This window comes from Triturus cristatus, chromosome 1_1 (genome assembly GCF_964204655.1).
Source record: "Triturus cristatus chromosome 1_1, aTriCri1.1, whole genome shotgun sequence".
NCBI classification, from domain to species: domain Eukaryota; kingdom Metazoa; phylum Chordata; class Amphibia; order Caudata; family Salamandridae; genus Triturus; species Triturus cristatus.
The window spans coordinates 1,066,807,627-1,066,834,802 of NC_140579.1; the positions used below are offsets into that span (position 1 = coordinate 1,066,807,627).

The 27,176-nt window shown below is 44.5% G+C and overlaps 1 long non-coding RNA gene across 1 annotated transcript in view; it reads left to right on the forward strand.

Annotated features, from left to right (window-relative positions):
• The first annotated feature begins 1,263 nt into the window (after positions 1-1,263).
• The window catches only part of LOC146871540 (uncharacterized), a 33,060-nt gene continuing 7,147 nt past the window's right edge, over positions 1,264-27,176 (forward strand). The window contains exon 1 of the long non-coding RNA XR_014981019.1: positions 1,264-1,416. This is a non-coding gene — a long non-coding RNA (uncharacterized LOC146871540). The remainder of the gene's footprint in view (positions 1,417-27,176) is intronic.

A 27,176-nucleotide genomic window follows, 5' to 3' on the forward strand; every position in this document is an offset into this window, starting at 1 on the left:
AACATATGCTCTACCCTTTTTGCAATACTAATAACCTCATCCAACGGTGGCTCGTCCTTTAGCCAGAGTTCTTCCCTCACTTTATCACTGCAACACCTCAGCACAAACTGATCTCTAATCCTTTCCTCTACCAACGCCCCAAATTTACAACTTGAAGCCAACTTCCGCAAAGCCGTAATATATTCTTCCACACTCTCCTCTTTTCTTTGCTCCCGCAAACCAAAATGGTACCTTTCCATAATAGTACTAATCTTTGGCAAGTAATGTAAATCTAGTTGTCTTGCACATATTTCATATTTATTCAACCCCCTCTGATCATTTTGCGACAAAGGAGGTAGATTTTCCAACACCTCTTGTCCTTCGCCCCCTAAACAATGTAACAAAAGTGCCTGCTTCCTTTCACCACTCAAATTCGTTCCACACACCCTGGCATAATTTTCAAAAATCTTTTTCCATTTCTTCCACTTAATAACCGGTTCTCCTGGATCTGACAAGAAAAACGGCGGCGCTGTAACATTCTGCATACTCACAAGAGGTGTAAATCACTACTTCCCCACAACCCAACTAGTTGCTAAAAGTGCTTAAAGTCCAAAAGATGTGTCAGTCACCATATGTCCCAGCACGATACCGCTATATCAAACACGTTTGTTGATGGTGTGTTTGTCACCGCAGATGACCTTTTCAGTTTAATTCAATTTACAACGCTCAAATACTTGTATTCCACAAGTGTAATCAAGTTTCAAAAGAAACGTTTATTCCCCTGACCACCAACCAATATAGTGATCCTTATCCAGTCTCCGTCCAATTCTCAACTTCCAATAGACCGTCGATGATCTTCTTCGATGTCCTCCAACACTTGTGCTGCAAAAAAGAATAAAAAAAAAAAATATATATATATATATAAGAAAAAATTCCTTCTTCCTCATCTAAGATGGCCGCCACAAAACATTTGGTCTATTTTCTTCAGGCAGTTGGGCTTGCTTTCTGTTTGAGCAATCTCGGATCGTTTTCCTCACTCAAAATGGCCGCAACCAAACTCTTCCTCATCTAAGATGGCCGCCACGAAACATTTGGTCCATTTTCTTCAGGCAGTTGGGCTTGCTTCCTCTTTGAGCAATCTCGGATCGTTTTCCTCACTCAAAATGGCCGCAACCAAACATCCGGTCTATTTTCTTTAGTTAGTCTGGCTTGTTCTTCTCCTTTCACCACACTCAAGATGGCCGCCAACCTTTCCCACAGCCTTCAGTCCTTTTTCAATTGCTCACTGACCTTCAGACGTCGTGAAGCATACAGAGACCACTTTGATCCTCAGTACCTGCTCAAACAGCTTTCCACAAGGCTCTTACAACCGCAATTTCCCACTTTTCACTGCTTGAACATGCTTCAAAACGCTGGATCCTCATCCAGCACGTCTCTGTAAGTTATCACCTTTTTTTTCTCTGAAATATTCCAAGCTCTTCCTTCTTTGTTGCTGTTGAGGCTGTCCCTTCCTCTGGGTTCTTTTCTCCGCCCAAACGTCGCCAGTGTAATAAAGTAAATCCACACCAGATGAAGATATGTGGTAAGAGGTATTTATTACAGCCTCAACCAACAGCCAGCATATCAACTGTCATCATAGAACCCTCACATGACAGAACCTCAGAACAAGCTGGTTCCATGCCTAGTGTTCTGGCATGGAGCCATGTTACATCATTACATAACTCAAAGGGGAAAATCAATACCCCAGTTTTTTTCAAAATCTCCCTCTTACCAAGTTCAAAATGTTTGCAAGTATGGTACATTGGATCATGGTAGGCAGGAGGAATTGGGGTAGGGACATGGACTCGGATAACAGAGGACAGGAGGGACATGGAGAGGTGCACCAAACTGACCCTACAGGGCAGGCATCAGGGTTTGCAGCAGCACAATACACCACACAGGGCATGCGGGACAGGAGTGCAGCACAACAATCCATAGAAAGCAATAGGGAGGGGGCAGGACCATGCACATGGACATTAGAGAACAGAGGGGAAAGAGGCAATGGTAGCTAGCTGACCATAATGGACAGACAGGAGAGAAAGCTGCAGCATAACAGACCATAACGGGCAGGAGGGACGGATCAGGGGCATTACAATGGAACAGACAAGCCAGGAGGGAGGGAATTGGGATCTGCACATGGAAACAGAGGGCTGGGGGCAAGGGGGCAGGGCAGGAGCAGCAATATGACCATGGAGGTCAGGCAGGATGGGCACTAGAAACAAGACACACCATGGAGAGCAACAGTGAGACTATGATGGCATACACACAGACCATGGAGGGACGGTGGGAGGGGGTCAGGGGCAGCTAGCTGACCACACAGGGAAGGTGGAAGGGGCCACGGCAGCACAGAAGACCATGCATGGCAAGCAGGAGGGTTAGTGGCAGCACAATGGCTATGATGGGCAAGAAGGAGGGTGCAGGGGCATGCACAAAGGACCATGTAGGATAGAAGGGAGAGTCAGGACCTGAGCACAGACAAGAGAGTTCAGGGGAAGGGGCCTCACAACAGACCGCGCGGGGCAGGCAGGAGGAGCAGTTGCAGCACAACAGACCAGGGAAGGCAGAAGGGTGTGGCAGTAAAATGGACCATGGAGGACAGGAGGAAGGGGATAGGGGCATGGCATGTGGACAGGCAGGGTAGAGGTGGCAGGAACAAGTTATAGTCATCTGACAATGCTAGGCAGGTGTGAGGGGAGTGGCAGCTCAACAGAACACTCAGAGTAGAGAGGAGTGGCAGGTCCATGGAACGTGGTGGGCAAAAAGGATGGAGCAGGGGCATGCACAAAGACATCGGAGGGCAGGGGGAAGGAGAATAGGGGCAGCAAGCTAAGCACAGAGGCTAAGCAGGAGGTCAATGATGGGCCATAGAATTGGGCAATGGAGGGCAGGAGGAGTGGACTGGTACATCATGCTAAATGGAGGGCAGTGGCAGCACATCAGACAATGCATGGCAGGAGGGAGGATGCTAGTCCATGGATTCAGACAACAGAGGATAGGGAGGAGGTGGATGGGGCAGCAAGCAAACTGTTCAGAGAAGGTGGGCATTAGGAACTTTATTGTTATTAAAATGTGTGTCTGTGCGAACTACTTAAAATATGAACAAGTATGCAGCATAATCTCACTTTTATTCAGGAAGAAGAGGACGTTTGTGACTGTGACTCCGGGCTCACTTGGCAGAAACACCCCCTGACCCTCCACCCCCCATCGCAAAATGTAATGCCAGTGAAAAGGGTAGGTGGACGCAGTGTTATATAGAACATAGTCCTGAGAGCACGATTGAAAATGAAAACTAGATATAGTATATGGTATAAACTATGCACCAAAAAGTGTGATATAAGATGAACCGAGGCGTGAAATATAATATGCAATACATTGTGCGCAATGACAGATTCATTGGAGAGCGCGAGATAGCACAGGCACTAGCGCGTGCTATGCGATATGCGCCTTGGAGTGTAATATGCACAGGGCAGTGTTGTGTAACCTAACTAGTCTCTAAAGTTGTAATATAAAATATGTGCTGGGGACTGTAACGTTGCATATGCACTGTGACAAAGATATGGATCACAGATTGTAATATGTATGGCATAGCGCTGTGCGTTATAACATAGGCATCGAGGAAGGCACGTTAGATGGGGCAATATAACCTGTGCGAAGGCAAGTGTGGCATGACATATTCACGGGGTGGTGTTACAGTGCACATGGGCTAGAGAGCGTCACAGCATACGCACTAGCTGGTGGAAAACAACATAGAGGTGTGTGGCACTCGGCGGGCACTGGTGAGTGTAACACAGCATTGGGCTCAGGCAGGAGCATGCTGTGACTCTCAAGTGAGGTTCGTCTCCTTTCCAGAGAGTAAAATAAAAAGTATTACACATCCGGCGGTGGATGTGTGTTTTATTAACCGTGAGGGGGGTTTCTTGCATAGTTTGGTCGAAGTTTTGTCAAATCCCCTTTGAATGGCTTGGTGTGCGTGTGTATTAATTGTGCCCGTCAATAGCTACCCATGTTTGTATAAATAAACGACAAGGGTGTCTACTTGGAGAGTACCCACCGGCGGGGGCGCCGGGATTAGGCACGGTAGGGCGTCAGACACGTCAGCGCTTCACTAGCGGTGTAAATACATCCCACGTGGATTCATTGTATGCATTGTCGCCTTTTAATGAATATCACGCAAATCGTCATGGTGATAGGTACATACGGTTTGTCCAGCATGTCCTAGATGTTTCTATAAATATATATTTTTTTTAAATAATAAAAAACAAAGGCCGTCCCCGGGGGAAGGGGTCCCCGGGGCCATAAGTGGCCTGAGGAGGGGGGCAACGCAGCCCCCCTCCTAAAGATTTTTTTTTTAAAAAAAGGCCATGACTCCCGGGTTGGGTCCCTGGGAGGGCCAAATTTATTTTTTTCAACAAAACAAATTAGGGTGCCGGCCCTGGAGGATGGGGTCCCCAGGGCCAATAAATTAGAAAAAGAAGGGGGGCCACACAGCCCTCCTTCTTAAAAAGTTTTAATAAATAAAAGACCGGCATCGCGTCTGGAGCCACGCCCCCTCCTTGCAGCACTCTGCAAACGCGCCCCCTGGCCAGTTGTAAGTTGGGGAATTAATTCCCCTTCAATACTGAAGGTCCCTGAGGGCCAACTAGCCCAACAGGTATCTCCAGTATGCGCCTGGGAGCTGCGTTGCAGACAGGTGTTCTGAGGCCACGCCCCTTTTTACACCTCTATGCAACGCAGCTCTGTGGCGCCTACTGGAGGTACCTAGTGGCCCAGTTTGACCCTAGGGACCCTTAGGATTCAAGGGGACGTAATCTCTCAACTTAGAACGGCCACAGGGCGTGTTTACACAGTGGTGAAGGGAGGGGACAGGGCCTGAGGTGACATGTGCAAACGCGCCCTGTGGCGCGTTTTAAGTTGGGGAAATAATTTCCTTTCGATCCTAAGGGACCCTGGGGGCCAACTAGCCCACCAGGTGCTTCCAGTAAGCGCCACTCCTCTGCGTTGCAGAGAGGTGGTGCAGGCCGTGCCCCTTTTTACACCTCTCTGCAATGGCACTTACTGGACGTACCTAGTGGGCTATTTTGCCCCTAGGGACCCTCAGGATTCAAGGGGACTTAATCTCCCAACTTAAAAAACGGCCACAGGGCGTGTTTACATAGTGGGGAAGGGATGGGACGGGGCCTGAGGTGACGTGTGCAAACACGTCCTATGGCGCGTTTTAAGTTGGGGAAATAATTCCTCTTCAATCCTGAGGGCCCCTGGGGGATAAATAGCCCACCAGGTGCTTCCAGTAAGCACCACTGCGCTGCGTTGCAGAGAGGTGGTCTAGGCCGTGCCCCTTTTTACATCTCTCTGCAACACAGCTCTGTGGTGCTTACTGGAGGTACCTAGTTGACTAGTTGGACCCTAGGGACCCTCAGGATTCAAATGAACTTAATCTCCCAACTAAAAATGGCCACAGGGCGTGTTTACACAGTGGTGAAGGGAGGGGACGGGGCCTGAGTTAACGTGTGCAAACACGCCCTGTGGCGCGTTTTAAGTTGGTGAAATAATTCCCCTTCAATCCTGAGGAACCCTGGGGGTCAACTAGCCCACCAGGTGCTTCCAGTAAGCACCACTGCGCTGCGTTGCAGAGAGGTGGTCTAGGCCGTACCCCTTTTTACATCTCTCTGCAACACAGCTCTGTGGCGCTTACTGGAGGTACCTAGTGGTCGAGTTGGACCTTAGGGACCCTCAGGATTCAAGGGGACTTAATCTCCCAACTTAAAACGGCCACAGGGCGTGTTTACACAGTGGGGAAGGGAGGGGACGGGGCCTGAGGTGACGTGTGCAAACACGCCCTGTGGCGCGTTTTAAGAGGTAGTTTTAATCCCCTGCCCTATTATATACTAGGGACTTACAGAGGAGGTCATGCTAATCACAGGGGGACCCCAACGCATAGTGTTCCCTAGTGTATGTAGGCGTTTTTACTGTATTCTGAGTGTCTTTTAACATAGCACTGGCCTAGGACTGGTTAGTCAGACTCAGTTACCACCAGTATCCGTCTGAAAAAGTTGGAGGTACAGGATGATTTTGCATCAAGGCTTCTTTCTGCTCTTCTGGTTGTTCTTTCTGCACGTTATCCTTCTTCCTGCACTTTTCTTTGTCTTTGAGGACTTCTGTTGCTTCTTTCTGCATTTCTTTTTTTTCTTTCTGTGCGTTTTTTCTTCTTTCTTCACATGTCCTATCTCTGTAGGCATAGTTAGAAATTAGCATTTAAAAAACCTTTGAAATTCACTGAAAAAACCATAGGTTTCAGGGGCGTTATATTTAGCTGGACTTTTCACTCGTACAAAACCATTAAAATTCCCCCGTTATAGTTAGTTCAGCTAACTATAACTCGCGCGCCCGCAATGCACTGCTGATGACGTCATATATTACATCACTCAGTTCAGTTCAGTTCAAATACTTTATTCGGTTATAAAACAATGATAACCATAAAAGTACATAAGACACATATTAGACATTATTTACACAATGTAAAAAAACAGGTGAGGTATATATAGGTTATTAAAAACTCATAGACTCAATACCTTTAAAACATTATTGATTTCCTTGAATAAAAGACGTTTCTAAGAAATGCAGAGACAGATGCAACCGTGAAAATGTCTTCAAGTTTCCGAATTGCCAGAAAGGCAGGGCGGCACTGTCTAAAATTCATATACTTTAAAATTGTCTTGATCCACCTTTCCCTGGGTACTGAATAATATTTACAAATTAATAAAATATGAATATCCGATTGGGTGGATATATCGTCACAGGGGCATTTGCTTATTCCGGCTGACCAATCATTGTTAACAGGAAAACTCAGTGTTCTAAAAAGAATCCCAAATCTAAAACGTACCAGCAAAAACCTTTCATGTTCCGTCAACCGCAGGGTTAGGTATGGTTGTATAGCCTGCGAGGTTAAGGTCAGTTTATGAGACATCACTTTTTTTTTAGTCAACTCAGTTTGATCTCTTAAATTCACAAGATACATGATACATAGCCTTTTCAATTCCTTTCTCGGGATTTTCACCATTGACTCGGGATCATCATAAAATTCGGGGTAATTAATATAACCACAAAAGCTTTTGATGTATCTCAACCATTTCATTCGATGAGCACCCTCCAATTTTAAGGCGTCCCCCAGTATGAGACGGTTCAAATGACACTCCTTTGTGGTCCAAACCCTGTGCCACAAAAGAACCGGCTGGATTCTAATGATATCCTCAATATATAACATACCAAGTTCAGCGTGGCAGTTATGGGTGGATGTACTCTCAGGCGTGGTTAGGAGATATTTCAAAAAGCTATTCTCTGTCAACTGTAAACTAGTTACATTTGAAATGCCCCAAATTCCCGCACCATAGGTTGCCACTGCCACACGACTAGTTTTGTAGATGCGCAAAAGCTCATTAACTGGTTTCTTTCCCATCTTTTTGCTAAAAAGTTTAAGGGCCATTATAGACTTGGTGAACAACATATTTCTCCCCTTGACTGCAATATTCCACTGGCCTGTGCAGTCAAACAGGACTCCTAAATAAGGAAAGGTAGAGATGTGATCTAATGGCTTAGAATCTATAAACATGATTTTTTTCCTCTGTTTTGTTTTAGTGCCACAGTTCATAGCAAAGGTTTTGGTACAATTCACCTTCAGATCCAAACCGGTCATGAAGATGGAAAAGGAAGTAATCATGAATTGCATTGCTACGGGGGTCCTTGCCATCAGAACGACATCATCAGCGTAGATTAGTGCCGGTATATGACGTTGTGATGCCGTAGGCATATCTATACAATCCCTAAACAAGATATCCTCTAACTCGTTGATATAGATTAAGAATAAAAACGGGGCAAGGACACATCCTTGTCTTACTCCCCTCGCAATGTTAAACATTCTAGTGCACTCTCCATTCAAGCCATATCTGATTGTTGCCCTAGCCCCATTGTACAGTCCCTTAAAAAACAAATGATGTTATCCTCTACTCCCGAACGTATTAAAATTGACCATAATTTACTGTGGTTAACACAGTCAAAGGCGGAAGTTAAGTCCACAAAGGTTAAAAACAAACTCCCACCCTTTGCATTGGTATACTTTTCCAGTAATATGAATAAATTAAGTCCTTGGTCTACTGTCCCTACCCCTTCTCTAAAACCATATTGCAGGTCGCTAATGATCTTATGCTCATCTGCCCATGACTGCAGCCTGTCTAAGATAACCCTACTCACAATTTTAACAGTTGAATCGAGCAGGGATATAGGGCGATAGCACTTGCAGCTTGCCCTATCGCCCTTTTTAAAAATGGGTACTATAATTGATTCGTACCAAGTGTTAGGAAGGCCCACAGTGCAAGCTGCATTAAGGAATCTTGTTAGTAATGGTGCCCATAATGTTACGTTATTTTTTAAAACATCTACCGGTACACCATCTGGGCCCGGTGCCTTGCCCCCCTGACTCAAACTAATGCCTTTCGTCACCTCACCCAATGTAAAAGAGAGGTTCAAACCTTTAGTATTTGTAGGTACTTTGGGCGTATCCTGCTCGATCGGGTCCCTCAGGGAGTCTACAGGACTATAAAGTGACTCAAAATGACTCACCCATTCATCCTCGGCAATGGCAATCTCAACCCGTGCCTTAGTATCATCCTTAAAGTATGGTGCGTTGACTGCCCTCCAAAATGCTGTCATGTCCCTCCGTTCAGAAGCTCCTAATAGATCCTCCCATGCTTCCTTCTTTTTTTTAGCCCTCCTATTCTTGATAGCCAATTTATAGGATTTCCGAAGCTCCCTGATCTGTTTCTGGTCTTTAACATGCCCGTTCAATGCCTGTTTGAGTTTAGAGTGTGCCTTAGTACACTCTTGATCAAACCATCCCTTCTTTTTACTATTATTATGTTTTTTCAGACTGATCCACAAACTTTCCTTTATACATGTTATAATTGATTTGAAGTTATTAAATACTTCGATGTCCTTAGACACTATGTCCAGACAAGTATTAAAACATGTATTACATGCCTTAATTAGATTCCAAAGAAACTCGGCAGGTACAATTTTAGACCACTTTAGGGCGTATCCGTTCTGCCTAGAGATAGTAATATCTCTTGACTGCAACCTGGGATTGCTATCAGAGATGGCACGAGGGTCTATAATTTTCACCCTGATGGGGAAATGATCGCTAAGGGATATTTCTAATACACGATAATTACCAACACTTCCCCTAAAACACGAGGAAATCAAAACATAGTCGATTACAGACGAGAACCCTCTACCACAAAAAGTTGCAGAGAACGGGACCTCTGGTTGGCATAATTTGTTTGCAAACCCTAAGTCATTCATAAAGAGTATCTCATTCAGGGCATCGCCCTTCCCACTATGTTCGAAGTGTGTCGTTATGGACTCCCTGTCCAAGGTTAATCCGCAGTTTCCTTTTCCAACTCTATTGCAGATTGCGCAATTAAAATCACCCCCCATATGGCAACGAACTCCTTTCGTTCATTGCAAATTATAGAGTTAATTTCAGAGCTTAGCTTTTCAAATACTGAAGCTAAGTCAGCCGAGGGAACATTGTTGTATAAATTAATAATCAGAATGCAGAGAGTATTGTTCATATGTAGACCGACAATTTGGTAGTAGCAGTTATTATAAAAAACCTCAATACTTTTGCATTTAAAACAATTAGAAACATATGTGCAGAGCCCGCCCTTGGCTCTGCCATGTAATGAGCCTATTGCCGGGGAAAAAACTGTTTTAAAACCATTCAAATGGTACACATCTTTTGCCCACGTTTCTTGCAGGCATATGACATCATGACCTTCAATTAATTTAAACCAAAGCGGGTTATCCAGCTTGGCCCTAAGTCCGGCAATATTCCAAAAAGTGATAGTCCAGTTATCCTTAATTCTATCATATATGGCGTGGCTTGAATTAATGGTCTTTACTATTTTATTATCTGTTTTTCCCTTTCTCACATTTTGGTCCCCCATTTGTGCAACTTCCAACCTTTCTATATGTATATGTTCTATCCTGGCCAGGATCTGTCCCTCTCCATCTTGGGAATCCACCTTTACTAAACTGGCCTTTACTAGAAAGGAGTCAATATTTTCTACACAGGTATCAAATGCCTTTTCCCGTGCTGGTCAATCCACCCCCCCAAACCTGACAAAGAGTCAAATCTATTATAGGTTGGAACATTAAATAGGTTCCCTGTCTGTCGGTAATCATGAGGGTTATACGGCATGAAGCCTCCATGCATCATGGGTGCCCTAAGGGCGTTAAGTCGGCTTCCGGTTTGTGGGTGCCTTTCTTCGTATCGTGTGTTATGTGACCTCTGGCTACCAGCAACAACAAATGGGGCCGGTAGATAGAAATAGCTTAAGTCCAGAGAGAAAATTCCGCCAGAGTTATCGTAGTTTGGAAAACCGCTAATAAATTGCACTACTCTTGGATCTCTAAAATTTACGATGATACAGTCACCACTAATATCTTTTGCTTTAGGTCCCAGCCAGTTCGCTCTACGAACGTTAATAATTCCCCCACACAAGTCAGGTCTAAGGGGTCTATTTTTCCCTAGCCAGTACATGACCTTGTTCTTTAATTCGTGCAAAGTTTCATCCCTGTTGTTTTTCCACTCCAGTACCCCCGCAAGCACAATTACATAGGGATAGGAGTCCGGGGGGAGATCAACTCTCTTTCTGTATCCTTTGCTTCTGGATTCCACTATTTTATCTGATTCTAGGGCCATGTTATCTGAGATCTTGGTTGTGCTTGTTTTGAGGCTATCTGATTTGGTTTCTTTACCAGCCTTACCATCCTGCTGAGAATCATTAGCTTTTATCTTTCCACCTTCTTGGATTGACGGATTTTTACTGCCTTGTCCCAGTTTAGCACTAGCTAATGGCTTTTGTCTATTTTTAGGTGATGCGAGTGAGTTGTTTATTGTAGGTTTTATGTCCCCCAGTTTTTTCAACAGGGCTGAATTATCCTGTGTAATTTTCTCCAGTGTTTCTAGCTGTATGCCTATCCTTCTTGTACGTTCCAACAATGGAAAAATTAAGGACCTAACTAAGTGCTCAATATTATCCAAAGAGCATACGGTGCTTCTACCATGTGTAGGCGGGCTATCCGTAATGTCAACGATAGGGCTTGTGTGTTTCGAGACAGTATTTTCTACCTGTGTTGGTGTTTTGTTCCTGTACGTGACCCCCTTATCTTGACGCATAGGGAAATAACTTTTACTCTTCTTAGTACGCGAGCCTTTATGCTGCTTTCCACCACGTTTGCGTTTTAAAGTAAGGGCATTACCCTCTGCTAAATCAGAATGGATACGATCTAATAGTGGCTCGCTACTAGTTAGCAGGAGGCTTTGGCGCCGACCCGGCTCCGCTATTGGAGAGGCCATATAGGAGTCTAGGCTTGCGTCAATGCCACTTATATCAAGTATAGTTGAGAGTTCGCGTTGTTGACATGGTATTTGAACATTCTGGGTCAGTATTTGTTCAGGGGACGGTACTGGGGCAATTTTCCCCAATGATGATTTCCTCATAAAAACAGGATCAAGGGATAATCGCCGTTCAGTTGAGGCTATCTCCTTCTCCAGAGCGGTGACTGCCTTAGTAAAGAAAGCATCTATGGTACCAACTAGTCCACCTCCAACACCCGTAATAGACGTTTTAGTTTTCGATGCCATGTTTGTGATGCCTGGTTTTTTTTGTTTTTTTAAACATGTTTTTATTGCAGCATTATAAACAAAACATCCATTAGGGCAACCGGTACCCGCGTATAATCTCAAATCACACCCCTCGTTATAGCAATGCACACAGCCGTTTAGCCCACATCCCGGGGGCCGGGCGGCGTGTTAAGACAGTGATTCATGTTATCATAACGATCTCCTCATAGCAAAGCCCGGTCTATGTCCTATTATAGCCTCTGCATTTATTCCTATCAGATTCTCTCCCCAAATCCAACTACCGCCTGTCTGAAGCAACCCCTCGACGCGGTTGATACTAGTATTGTCCGTGTCCGCAGCCTCCATCCCCATCTGCGCCCGCCCCTGTGAGCAGTGCCTAAGGCCAGCCACTCATCACCTACTAGGTGCCCAAGGAGAGCTGCCCATGCGCCCCGTTCCCCGGCGGTCAGCAATCAGGGGTCCTTCCTGCCGGCCCTCGTCGTAACACTACAACCGTACCCCAGTAACTCCCCCCCACCCACCCCACCCCCCCAACTGCTGCTGATGTGGGCCCTACCAGTGGATCCTAACACTAATGCGTGCTAGTCATCGGGGTTTGCATATAGTCTCCCCAGCCTCAAGGAACTCCGCTCTCCGAACGTTCGTGCTCCGCACGCTCCAGCCGGTGGTCCTGCAGAGCTTGTACGATCATCTCCCAAGCCCTTACCCACTCCAACCCCTTCTCGTTATCCGCCTTGGTGGCCTGCCGCCTTCTAAGCACACTCTCGCATCTAGACCATTTCAGCAGCTCGGATATCCATCGCCCAACTGATGGGCCCTGTGATGCCTGTTTGTTTAACCAGAATCGGGTACCTAAATATAAAATATCAGACAAATGAATTAAAATGAGATATTAAACATATATGAATAAAGGCTAACTAGAATTGAAAACATAAAGGGGGGGCCCAGTCCAGTCTCAGACAGGCTTAGACGGGCCCGCCCTTGGCCCGGGCTTCGCCCGGCGCGTCCCGCGCACGATCCCGCGACGCGGGGGCGCGCTGTGATTTATGCACCAAATGGCGCGGATCCCTCGTAGGCGGCTTCCGTCCGCAAAGGCTCCTGGCACTTGTGGTCCCCTCCCTAACTGCGGCCGTGCTCTGCTGAAAACGAGATTCAGCGGCAGGGGGAGAACAGGTGTTAAAGTGCGGGCAGTGGCAATGATAGCGGGACCAGCGGGCAAAAGGTTGCTGGCTCAAAGAATGCACCCCCAGCTACAGGCTAACAAGAAGGTGCGCAATGCAGTTTGTCAAAGGGATCAGTCAAATGTCTTGGGGGCGGCTGTTACAGGGGTCCCGGTAATCGTCTGTCTCTCAGTGGTAACACGTTAGGGCGAGAACAAGTCCCCAGGCACAAGCAGTGATGCGCCCAGATCAAAGAGTAAAGAATATCAGTCCCTTCCACCCTGATCGTATGGGCAGCAGCGTGTTTTTAATCCCATGGGGGTAACCAAATGTGCAGTGAAGGGGCCTCAATTGCTATGCAGAACAGAGGCTGGTTTCCACTTCAGGGTTCCCCCAATCTCTGGCCCGTAATCTCTCACTTACAGTCCCCCAGCAATCCACTTCCAAACCAGGGCAGTTCCGTGTTTATTAACGCTGTGCCCCCACAACCCGCTACAACCCGGCAGTTCCCCTCGCACTGCTGACTGTACCTGGGCGGATGCTGGCTCGGGGGCTTCCTTGCGAGCAGGCTCCCTCTCCCGAACACTCCTCGGCCTCCAACCTCTGGTGCCGCCCTTCCTGTCCCGGCCAAAGCTGGGGAAGCCCTCGAGGCAGCCACCAATCCCAGCGCGGCCTGCGGCCAACCAGTGACAAGCAGGGTATCCTCGGAGTCTCGGGCCAATGACAGCGTGGCACAGGGGTGACGTCAGCGGAGCAGGCAACGACCTCCCGAGTCTCCCGGGCTGCCGGCGGTGCTTCCACAGACGATCTTGGTGCACCCCCACTCGAATCCACGGCGGTGAAGTAGGGATCAATTACAAGGCACTTTCCACACAAGTCCCAGCGCAGTGATTCCTGCTCACAGCGCCTTCTCGTCACAGCGCTTGGGTTAAGGCACACAGCGCTTCTTGGCTGCAGCGCTTCTCAGTGCATTCCTGTCCCCACTGGCAAGTCCCAGCATGGTCAGTGACATCACTCATGACATCACTGATGACATCTCAAATGACATCACTGATAACATCACTGATTACATCATCCTTGTGATGGAGTGGCAGACCTCCTCTCCCCCAATATAACATTTGATACACACATTCAAAAATAGAAACTAAAAATTTCAAAACAATGGACATACCAATACCAGTTACAACAACCTATTCAGTAATTCTAAGATCCACATACACATCCACTCATTCACCAACAGTCCAATACAGTCACTCATACATGTACTCACTCATCATATGTACTCATACACCTATACATCCTGTTACACAACGCCACTCATCCATAGAGTTACTCACACACATGGTCACTCATGCTAATAAAGAATCAAACATCCATTTACTTGCATATACAGTTATACATACACCACCACACTTACTTCTACAGAAACTTACTCATACTTAGTCTTTTAAACAATCACTTATAGAAACACATACTTATTCATACAGGAACTCTTTCAATCTCTCACTCTCACATATACTCACTTATATACACCAATAGTCACATATACTAGTTTAAAACATATGTAGTTACTCATAAAGACACTATTGAGACAGTCATTCACTCACTAACACACTCATGCACACACTCATCCACCCATACAGTCCTGCACACATGCTGTCTTCAAGACATACAAACAGTGAGTCACTTATTGATGCACCTATGCACTACGTAATACCCCCACCGAACCATACAGACACTCAAACACTCATACTGATACTCAAAAAACCAACTAATAACCTATCTAGACACTCATGTAGCTACTCATCAACCCTTGCAGCCACTGATACACAAAGTGAGAGACTGATACAGATATTTACATATTTAAACATTACTCACTATGCCATGTATTCACTAAGATACAGTTAATCAGTCAGTTATACAATCAATTTTTCAAAAACAAATCATCCATTTAGACACTTATATACCCATTTATTCTTCCATCGACCTTGAGATATACATATATAAAACATATGTAATTTTCAGAAAAACACTGGGTCCTTAGGGTCCAACTAGGCTACTAGGTACCTCCAGTAAGCGCCACAGAGCTGCGTTGCAGAGAGATGTAAAAAGGGGCACGGCCTAGACCACCTCTCTGCAACGCAGCGGAGTGGTGCTTACTGGAAGCACCTGGTGGGCTAGTTGGCCCCCAGGGTCCCTCAGGATTGAAGGGGAATTATTTCCCCAACTTAAAACGCACCACAGAGCTTGTTTGCACACGTTAACTCAGGCCCCGTCCCCTCCCTTCACCACTGTGTATACACACCCTGTGGCCGTTTTTAGTTGGGAGATTAAGTTCATTTGAATCCTGAGGGTTCCTAGGGTCCAACTAGCCCACTAGGTACCTCCAGTATGCGCCACAGAGCTGCGTTGCAGAGAGGTGTAAAAAGTGGCACGGCCTGGACCACCTCTCTGCAACGCAGCTCAGTGGCGCTTACTGGAAGCACCTGGTGGGCTAGTTAGCCCTCAGGGGCCCTCAGGATTGTAGGGGAATTATTTCCCCAACTTAAAACGCGTCATAGGGCGTGTTTGCACACGTCACCTCAGGCCCCGTCCCCTTCCCCACTGTGTAAACATGCCCTGTGGCCGTTTTTTAAGTTGGGAGATTAAGTCCCCTTGAATCCTGAGGATCCCGAGGGGCAAAATAGCCCACTAGGTACGTCCAGTAAGCGCCATTGCAGAGAGGTGTAAAAAGGGGCACGGCCTGCACCACTCTCTAGGGTCCCTAGGGTCAAACTAGCCCACTAGGTACCTCCAGTAAGCGCCACAGAGCTGCGTTGCATAGAGGTGTAAAAAGGGGCGTGGCCTCAGAACACAGCAACGCAGCTCCCTGGAGCACACTGGAGATACCTGTTGGGCTAGTGAGCCCTCAGGGACCCTCAGTAATGAAGGGGAATTAATTCCCCAACTTACAACAGGCCAGGGGGCGTGTTTGCAGAGTGCTGCAAGGAGGGGGCGTGGCCTCCAGCGCGATGCCGGTCTTTTATTTATTTTATTTTTTTAAGAAGGAGGGCTGTGTGGCCCCCCCTTCCTTTTCTAATTTACTGGCCCTGGGGACCCCATCCCCCAGGGCCTGCACCCTAATTGTTTTTGTTAAAAAAAAAAAAATTTGGCCCTCCCAAGGCCTTAATCGGCCCCGGGGACCCCAACCCCCGGGTCATGGCCTTTTTTTAATTTTAATTCTTTAGGAGGGGGCTGCGTTGCCCCCCTCCTCAGGCCACTTATGGCTCCGGGGACCCCATCCCCCGGGGCCGGCCTTTGTTTTTTAATATTTTAAAAATATATATATTTATAGAAACACCTAGGACATGCTGGACAAACCGTATGTACCTATCACCATGACGATTTGCGTGCTATTCATTAAAAGGCGACTATGCATAGAATGAATCCACATGGAATGTATTTACACCGCTAGTGAAGCTCTGATGTGTCTGACGCCCTACCGTGCCAAATCCCGGCGCCCCCGCCGGTGGGTAATCTCCAAGTAGACACCCTTGTCGTTTATTTATACAAACATGGGTAGCTATTGACGGGCACATTTAATATACACGCACACCAAGCCATTCAAAGGGGATTCGATAAAAATTCGACCAAACTATGCAAGAAACCCCCCTCACGGTTAATAAAAAACACATCCACCGCCGGATGTGTAATACTTTTTATTTTACTCTCTGGAAAGGAGACGAACCTCACTTGAGAGACACAGCCTGCTCCTGGCTGAGCCCAATGCTGTGTTACACCCACCAGTGCCCGCCGATTGCTTCACACCTCTGTGTTGTATTCCACCAGCTAGTGCGTATGCTATGACACTCTCTAGCCCATGTGCACTGTAACACCACCCCGTGAATATTTCATGCCACACTTGCCTTCGCACGGGTTATATTGCCCCATCTAATGTGCCTTCCTTGATGTGTATGTTATAACGCACAGCGCTATGCCATACATATTACAATCTGGGATCCATATCTTTGTCACAGTGCATATGCAACGTTACACTCCCCAGCACATATTTTATATTACAACTTTAGAGACTAGTTATGTTACACAACACTGCCCTGTGCATATTACACTCCAAGGCGCATATCGCATAGCACGCGCTAGTGCCTGTGCTATCTCGCGCTCTCCAATGAATCTGTCATTGCGCACAATGTATTGCATATTATTTTTCATGCCCCGGTTCATCTTATATCACACTTTTAGGTGCATAGTTTATACCATATACTACATCTAGTTTTCATTTTCAATCTTGCTCTTAGGACTATGTTCTATATAACACTGCGTCCACCTACCCTTTTCACGGGCATTACATTTTGCGATGGGGGTGGAGGGTCAGGGGCTGTTTCTGCCAAGTGAGCCCGGAGTCACAGTCACAAACGCCCTCTTCTTCCTGAATAAAAGTGAGATTATGCTGCATACTTGTTCATATTTTAAGTAGTTCGCACAGACACACATTTTAAAAACAATAAAGTTCCTAATACCCACCTTCTCTGAACAGTTAGCTTGCTGCCCCATCCACCTCCTCCCTATCCTCTGTTGTCTGAATCCATGGACTAGCCTCCTCCCTCCTGCCATGCATGGTCTGATGTGCTGCCACTGCCCTCCATTTATCATGATGTACCGGTCCACTCCTCCTGCCCTCCATTGCCCAATTCTATGGCCCATCATTGACCTCCTGCTTAGCCTCTGTGCTTAGCTTGCTGCCCCTATTCTCCTTCCCCCTGCCCTCCGATGTCTTTGTGCATGCCCCTGCTCCATCCTTTTTGCCCACTATGTTCCATGGAACTGCCACTCCTATCTATTCTGAGTGTTCTGTTGAGCTGCCACTCTCCTCCCACCTGCCTAGCATTGTCAGATGATTGTAACCTGTCCCTGCCACCTCCACCCTGCCTGTCCACATGCCATGCCCCTATCCCCTTCCTCCTGTCCTCCATGGTCCATTTTACTGCCACACCCTTCTGCCCTCCCTGATCTGTTGTGCTGCAACTGCTCCTCCTGCCTGCCCGCGCGGTCTGTTGTGAGGCCCCGTCCCCTGAACTCTCTTGTCTGTGCCCAGGTCCTGACCCTCCCTTCTATCCTCCATGGTCCTTTGTGCATGCCCCTGTACCCTCCTTCTTGCCCATCATAGCCATTGTGCTGCCACTAACCCTCCCGCTTGCCATGCATGGCCTTCTGTGCTGCCATGGCCCCTCCCACCTTCCCTGTGTGGTCAGCTAGCTGCCCCTGACCCCCTCCCACCTACCATCCATGGTCTGTGTGTATGCCACCATAGTCTCATTGTTGCTCTCCATGGTGTGTCTTGTTTCTAGTGCCCATCCTGCCTGACCTCCATGGTCATCTTGCTGCTCCTGCCCTGCCACCTTGCCCCCAGCCCTCAGTTTACATGTGCAGACCAGACCCCCTATTCCCTCCCTCCTGGCTTGTCTGTTCCATTGTAATGCCCCTGATCCGTCCCTCCTGCCCTTTATGGTCTGTTATGCTGCAGCTTTCTCTCCTGTCTGTCCATTATGGTCAGCTAGCTACCATTGCCTCTTTCCCATCTGTTCTCTGTTGTCCATGTGCATGGTCCTGTCTCCTTCCTATTGCTTTCTATGGATTGTTGTGCTGCACTCCCATCCCGCATGCGCTGTGTGGTATATTGTGCTGCTGCAAACCCTGATGCCTGTCCTGTAGGGTGAGTTCAGTGCACCTCTCCATGTCCCTCCTGTCCTCTGTTATCCGAGTCCATGTCCCTACCCCAATTCCTCCTGCCTACCATGATTCAATGTACCATACTTGCGAACATTTTGAACTTTGTAAGAGGGAGATTTTGAAACAAAACTGGGGTATTGATTTTCCCCTTTGAGTTACATTGAAAAAGAGGAGATTGTAGACAGGAGACAGATCAAATAGAGCCCATTTGAGGTTAAAAACATTGGATGTTTCCTGGCTGAAACGGGTCTGTTGGCATGTATGGTTGTACTACCACTGCCTCTTCCTTCTGCCCACAATGGTCTAATATATTGCCACAGCCTCTCTTGCCAGTCCTGTATTGTTGGTTTGTTGACCCTGCCCCCCTTTCCACTGCCCTCCGTAGTCTGTTGTGCTGCTACTGCCCTTTCTGCCTGCCCAGTGTGGTCAAATTGTTGCCTCTGCACTCTCCTACCTGCCTTCAATTTTCAGAGTCCGTGCCCCTGGCCTCTGCCTCTCAACAGTATCCCAATGAACAACTAGATTGCTAACATTCTATATTTATTACAAAAGTGTGGAACGCCTGACGTCATCTTGATGTAATCAAAACTGTAATACCTAGAGCATTTCCTATAGAAATTACATATATGAGAGGGTCTTATTTGCATCAAAATTATGGTTAGTGCTCTTAAAAAATAAAATGAGGACATATTTTCTGAGTTTTCAGATAGCGACAAAGAACTTTTAAATTATTTGTAATCTTTATGTTTTTTTATCCAGTTGACCACTTGATTAAATGTTGCACCTTGGCGAGAGGATGTGGTGTTACTTCCAGAGCTGCAGACTTTGCAACTGGGGAACCAGGTTGGGGTTTCTGCTTCAGCTCAACATTCTGTGATTGTGGTCAAATCACTTAATCTCCCCATGTCTACAACCAAAATGAATTTGATCTTGTGTGATGTAACCAATGCTCATGTAAAGCATTCCAATACCTGACAAGTCTGCACTATATAAAACTGCAAATACACAAAAAATAAGTGTTTTGCACACTTCTGTCATTGGGCTACATGTGGGCTACATCTGGGTGATATTTGTGCTGCATTTAGGCTCTTTTGTGTCTGGTGGCCATCTTGGGAGATTTATTTGTTATGAAGTTTCCTAATTTCCTCATTTACTGCAGTCTCCTCAGTAGGAAATGCTTTCAGTTTTTTACTTTGATTCCATTAAGAAGGTATTCAGATATGTCACACATTTGCCATAAATTCTGAATGTTAGCACTCTAGTTGCTCATTCGATCACTGTAGTGAAGCTACTGCTCACCACGGAAGTCTGCTGCTGGTATTAAAAGTGCATGTTTCAGTCTGCATATCAGAATTTTTTAATGAAATAGAAGAGGATTTGAGAAGTCACTCAAAATGTGCCCTAATTTTTCTTTCTTCAGCACTAATCATAATTTCTATGGCAAAATGAACCCCCTCATTGTGTTCCTTTTTAAATTAAATGTTTTAAGTGTTACCAGTTTATTCCAATCAAGATGGCTTCAGGTGTGCCATACTTTTGTCATAAGTAAGACAGTAAGCGCTCTAGTTGTTCTTAAGAACACTCTGGGACATTCTGTCATTAGGCTATACTTGGGCCACATATGGGTGATATTTGGGCTACATTTGGGCTCTTTTGTCTCTGGTGGCCATCTTGGGAGAATTATTTGTTATGAAGTTTCCTAATTTCCTCATTTACTGCAGTCTCCTCAGTGGCAATACTTTCAGTCTTTTATTTTGGTTCCATCAAGAAGGCATTCAGATGTGTCACACATTTACCATAAATTCTGAATGTTAGCACTCTAGTTGCTCATTAGATCACTGTAGTAAAACTACTGCTCACCAGGGAAGTCTGCTGCTGGTATTCAAAGTGCATGTTTCAGTGTGCATGTCAGAATTTGTTTATGAAATAGAAGAGGATTTGAGAAGTCAAAATGTGCCCTAATTTTTCTTTCTGCAGAACTAATCATAATTTCTATGGCAAAATGAACCCCCTCATTTTGTTCCTTTGTAAATTAAATGTTTTAAGTGTTACCACTTTATTCCAATCAAGATGGTTTCAGGTCTGCCATACTTTTGTCATAAGTAAGACTGTTAGCGCTCTAGTTGTTCGTTAGAACACTCTGGGACATTCTGTCATTGGGCTATACTTGGGCTACATCTGGGTGATATTTGGGCTACATTTTGGCTCTTTTGTCTCTGGTGGCCATCTTGGGAGATTTATTTGTTACGAAGTTTCCTAATTTCCTCATTTACTGCAGTCTCCTCAGTAGGAAATACTTTCAGTTTTTTATTTGGTTCCATCAAGAAGGCATTCAGATGTGTCACACATTTGCCATACATTCTGAATGTTAGCACTCTAGTTGCTCATTAGATCACTGTAGTAAAGCTACTGCTTACCAGGGAAGTCTGCTGCTGGTATTTAAAGTGCATGTTTCAGTCTGCATGTCAGAATTTTTTTATTACATAGAAGAGGATTTGAGAAGTCAAAATGTGCCCTAATTTTTCTTTCTGCAGCACTAATCATAATTTCTATGGCAAAATGAATCCCCTCATTGTGTTCCTTTGTAAATTAAATGTTTTAAGTGTTACCACTTTATTCCATTCAAGATGGCTTCAGGTGTGCCATACTTTTGTCATAAGTAAGACTGTTAGCGCTCTAGTTGTTCGTTAGAACACTCTGGGACATTCTGTCATTGGGCTATATTTGGGCTACATCTGGGTGATATTTGGGCTACATTTGGGCTCTTTTGTCTCTGGTGGCCATTTTGGGAGACTTATTTGTTATGATGTTTCTTAATTTCCTCATTTACTACAGTCTCCTCAGTAGGAAATACTTTCAGTCTTTTACTTTGATTCCATCAAGAAGGCATTCTGATGTGTCACAAATTTGCCATAAATTCAGAATGTTAGCACTCTAGTTGCTTATTAGATCACTGTAGTAAAGCTACTGCTCACCAGTGAAGTCTGCTGCTGGTATTGAAAGTGCATGTTTCAGTCTGCATGTCAGAATTTTTTAATGCAATAGAAGAGGATTTGAGAAGTCACTCAAAATGTGCCTAATTTTCCTTTCTGCAGCACTAATCATACTTTCTATGGCAAAATGAACCCCCTCATTTTGTTCCTTTTTAAATTAAATGTTTTAAGAATTACCACTTTATTCCAACCAAGATGGCTTCAGGTGTGCCATATGTTTGTCATAAGTAGGACTGTTAGCGCTCTAGTTGTTCTTTAGAACACTCTGGGAAGCTGCAGTAGAACACAAAGGAATCAACTGACAGTCTCTGCCCTTGTTGGATGTACATGTTTTACTGATAATGTCAGACTTCATTCTCACATGACTGAGAAAGATAATGTGAATTTACAGAAAATATGCTCTCAGTTAGCTTATAGATCACCTTTCAAACCTCTGTGGGAAAAGCATGAGAAAATAGTTTTCTCTCAAACATGATTCATGATATCACAGCAGAAGGCTTTTTCACATGGTAAAATCACCTTAGAACACACCACAATTCCTAAAATGAGTATGGTACCATCAACAAATGATTTATAATGTAACTAAAGTCTTAAAACCTTCTATTAACTGCAATGCTTTTTAATGAGGTGCTATCATGTATATTGGTCCCAAGATGGCTGCCAACACTTCTTGGATGAAGTGCTGGAAGCCAATCAGATCTCACGATGAGATGGGATGGTTAGGCTCCGCCCAGATATATATGTGATTTTACTTTTGATTTTCTCAGGAACTACTGAACGGATTTACACCATTTAAGCAAAAGGCATATGCCTGACCTGAGGACTACCTCTTTGCCAAATTTCAAGTAATTCTGTTCAGCCGTTCGGGCTGTACCTTCGACTAAAGGTCCTATGGGAAAATGCATGGGGAAAACGTGTTTTGGGACCCCCCTTTTTTCTCAGCCCCCGCTTGACGAATCACCTCGAGAATTTCAGGGTAGGAGCTGAGCGGAGCGCCCCATTAGTTTTGAAAATTTCACGAAGATAAGTCAACCGTCGCCAAAGTTATTCAAAATAGAATTTTCAGATTTGCTATGGGAACTCGGTCCTAACTATAACTATCTACTGGCGACCGCCAGTAGATAATATATATATGTATATATATATATATATATATATATATATATATATATATATATCACTGAAAAAACCATAGGTTTCACACATGTTATAGTTAGCGGAAATTTTACTGATAAAAAACCAATGAAATTCCCCCGTTATAGTTAGTGCAGGCAACTATAACTCACGCGACCGCAATCCTCTGCTGATGCTAATACTGTATTTAGACACTTATTTGCCCATGTCTTCTTCCATACATTTTTAGCTATACATATATTACAAATATTTTTTTTTCATAAAGACACATATGTCATCAGCAGAAGATTGCGGTCGCGTGAGTTATAGTTGCCTGCACTAACTATAACGGGGGAATTTCATTGGTTTTTTATCAGTAAAATTTCCGCTAACTATAACATGTGTGAAACCTATGGTTTTTTCAGTGAATTTGCAAGGTTTTTTAAATGCTAATTCCTAACTATAACGTGTGTGAAACCTATGGTTTTTTCAGTGAATTTGTACGGTTTTTTAAATGCTAAGTTACTTTACGCCATTCGTGGCGTGCGCGCCCACTTAACGCAGTTCGTTCCGTGCACGCACGGTGGGCACGCGGTGCGATGACAAAGCAAGAAAGCACGTCAACAAATCTGTTTCTGCTTTCCTCCGTGACTATGGTATGGGTGCCATTTACCACAACAACTTGCGTTATGACATGCAAGACATTTATAGAGGAGATGGTGTGCACTTCAATGATGAAGGGAACAGAGTCTTCCTCTTGAACCTTAGACTCTGCATCGGTACTTACTTGTAGGTACCACTAAAAAATCATTTCATAAACACAACGGCTCTTTTTAGAGCCCCCTAATATCTAAACACTTAAATCTGATTTTCATTTTTTTTTTTTTTTTTTCTACCGTACGCTTACCGTAAGCTTACCGTACGCGTACCCCGTGTTTTTTTTTTAAAATCAATAAATGTTTTCTTTGTACTTTACAGTCCTTCTTTGACCCCCTCACAAATGTAAGGGGGTCTGTAACTCTCCTCATTGCCCCCTTTTCTTGTTTTCACTCTTTTTTTTCTGAGTGAAATACACAAAATGGCGTCCGCCGCTTCCTGGTTTCGGCCGATTCGAATGTTTACTAAGATCTAAGAGCCAATCAGAATCGCGCTCGCGCACGCCACCGTACGCTTACGGTAAGCGTACGGTAAGCGTACCGTAAGCGGGCTCAGATATATATATTGATTTAAAGGCTATTTTCTCAGAATCTACTGAACAGATTTACACCAAACCTACAAAAGGCACTTCCTTGACCTAGGGACTACCTCTCTGCCAAATTTCGAGTAATTCTGTTCAGCCGTTCGGGCTGTAGCTCGTTCTAAAGGTCCTATGGAAAAATGCATGGGGAAAACGCGTTTTGGGACCCCCCTTTTATCTCAGCCCCCGCTTGACGGATCCCCCCGAGACTTTCAGGGTAGGAGCGGAGTGTAGCGCCCCACCTATTTTGAGAAATTCGCGAGGATTCATCGACCGGCGCCAAAGTTATTCAAAATAGAATGTTGAGGTTTTCCTATGGAAAAGGGGTCCTAACTATAACTACCTACTGGCGACCGCCAGTAGGTAATATATATATATATATATATATATATATATATATATATATATATATATATATATATATATATATATATATATATATATATATATATATATTCACTGAAAAAACCATAGGTTTCACACACGTTATAGTTAGCTGGACATTTCTCTCGTAAAAAAACATTGAAATTCACCCGTTATAGTTAGTTCAGCTAACTATAACTCGCGCACCCGCAATCCACTGCTGATGACGTCACATATTACATCACTCATGACATGGTCAGTGACATCACTCATGACATCGCTGATGACATCTCAAATGACATCACTGATAACATCACTGATGTCATCATCCATTGAGTATGTGTTTCTGAACAATTTTAATATGTTTAACATATATAGGGAAAGGCCTGTTGAAGAATGAGTGGGTGTACAAGTGTGTAAATGTATGATTTTCTTTGGTGCGTAACTGACTCTATAAGTGAGTCATTAAATGTATCTTACTGCAGACTAGTGACTAAACTGTGTGAATGTCTGTATGTTTCTGTCTGTTGGTGTATAAGTGGCTGCATGGTTTTGTGAATAGCTATATGAGTGTCTATATGGGTTATCGATTGGTTGTCTCAGTATCTGTATGGGTGCCTGAGTGTTAGTGTGGGTAGGCTGTGTGTGACTCTGTGCATAGATGTGTGAGTGGGTGATTCTATGGGTGCATGGTTTTAAGAGTGCATCTGTGATGGACTGTATGGTTGAGCGAGTGTATGTATGGGTGTGTTAGGGATTGAATGTATATCTCAGTGGTACATTTGTGACTAACTACATATGTGAAAGGCAGTATATATGTGTGTAAGAGTATATAAGTGGCTAGATGTGAGAATGTGTGATTGTGACAGTGACTGTATGGATGAGTGTGTGCTTTTGTCAATGATTCTAATAGAGCATAAAAATGTGATACTATTTTTGTGAGCAAGGGAACTTGAGTGTGTATAACTGCATAGGTGAGTAAATGGCAGTGTGATTATTTGTATGAATGACTAGGTGTGAGAGTACCTCTATGGATGATTGGTAGTGTGTGAGTGTCTATATAGGTGTGTGTATAAATTCATATGATACTTTTTTATGGAGTGACTGTAACTATGAGTGACTTTACAGGTGAGTGTGTGGAGGTGTAAGAAGACCTAAAAGTTAATATGTGGGTATGCAGTTATTGGTATTGCATTATTTATGGATATGAGAATGGAACTCTGTAATTTTGAGTTGATATATCAAAGCTTTTATAAGGGTGTGAGAAGATGTGGTAATTTATCACATTGATGACATCATCAGTGATGTCATCAGTGATGTCATTTGAGATGTCATCAGTGATGTCATGAGTGATGTCACTGACCATGTCATGAGTGATGTAATATGTGACGTCATCAGCAGTGGATTGCGGGTGCGCGAGTTATAGTTAGCTGAACTAACTATAACAGGGGAATTTCAATGGTTTTTTACGAGAGAAATGTCCAGCTAACTATAACGTGTGTGAAACCTATGGTTTTGTCAGTGAATTTGCAAGGTTTTTTAAAAGCTAATTCCTAAATATAACGTGTGTGAAACCTATGGTTTTTTCTGTGTTTTTGCATGGTTTTTTGAATTTTAATTCCTAACTATAATGTGTGTGAAACCTATGGTTTTTTCATTGAATTTGTTTGTTTTTTCACATTATTTTTTTTCTTTTTCTTTTTTCCTTTAAACACTATTCTACCTATGTATATATTCATGGTTTTAATGCATTCTTCAATATAGAAAGATTCACCTTTTAAATAAATGGTTAGATATAGTTGTATAACATAGTTAATATCTTCAACAAACCTTTATCTTTTTTTTAAAAAAATTTTTTTACAGTGTGCGCGTACGGTAAGCTTACCGTAAGCGCACGCTTCGCTTTATGTACGGTGAGCGTACGTAATATTTATACTCCGTGTGCGCATGCTTACGCAATTTGCGTACGCGTCCGTACTTCCTACGCGACGCGTAAGCGCATGCTTTATATGCGCACGCGCGCGCACGTTACGCGGAAGTGTACGAGTGTGCCTGTAATGCGCATGCGCGCGTGCATGTGTCTTTCGTACGCGCATGCGTACTTTTACCGTACGCACTCGGTAAGCTCAACGTGCGCGTACGGTTGGTCATGTGATCAAGAAACAACACTTTTGATTGGTTTAAACTACTTTCAGTTCCAGAATCTTCCTACACCACACCCATTCCCCTCATTACTGCTTGTGATTTCTTAGGAGAAGGAGCTGAATTGTCTTTGGGATACAATGGCAGAGCAGCAGTCCTCTTCTGAGAGTGAGCAGGGCAGCAGCATCATCAGACAGAGAAGGAGGAAACAGAAGAGTTCTTTTATTTGGGAGTATTTTACATTTCCTGAGGGGCAGAAAAAGGTAAATGCTCCTTTAGTTACCTGCTCACTTTGTGAGCGTGTGTTATCTAGAGGTAATCCAAGGAAGAAGTATTCCTTTGGTAATCACACTATGTTGAGACACCTTAGGGATGTTCATCCAAGGACTTTTGCTCGACATACTGAAGCAAACCCTTCAGTAAGTCACCCGAGCACATCCGCAGAAGCTCAGCCGAGTACATCTTCGGCAGCTCAGCCAAGCACTTCCTCTGCGGTGGGAGCATCACCATTCTGCTCCTCTGGAAACGAACCCTCGATTTCAGAGGGTACAAATGAGGTGCACCAGATGTTATGGTCTAATTGTTCATGGGTAGACCAGTATTTCCCTAATAGACAATAAGATAGACCAGCACATCTGTGGTCCTTGTTAATATTCCCATTCTTTCTTTCCTCTGTCCCTGTATTAACACAATGGCTCTTTTAAGAGCCAACCTTACCTCAC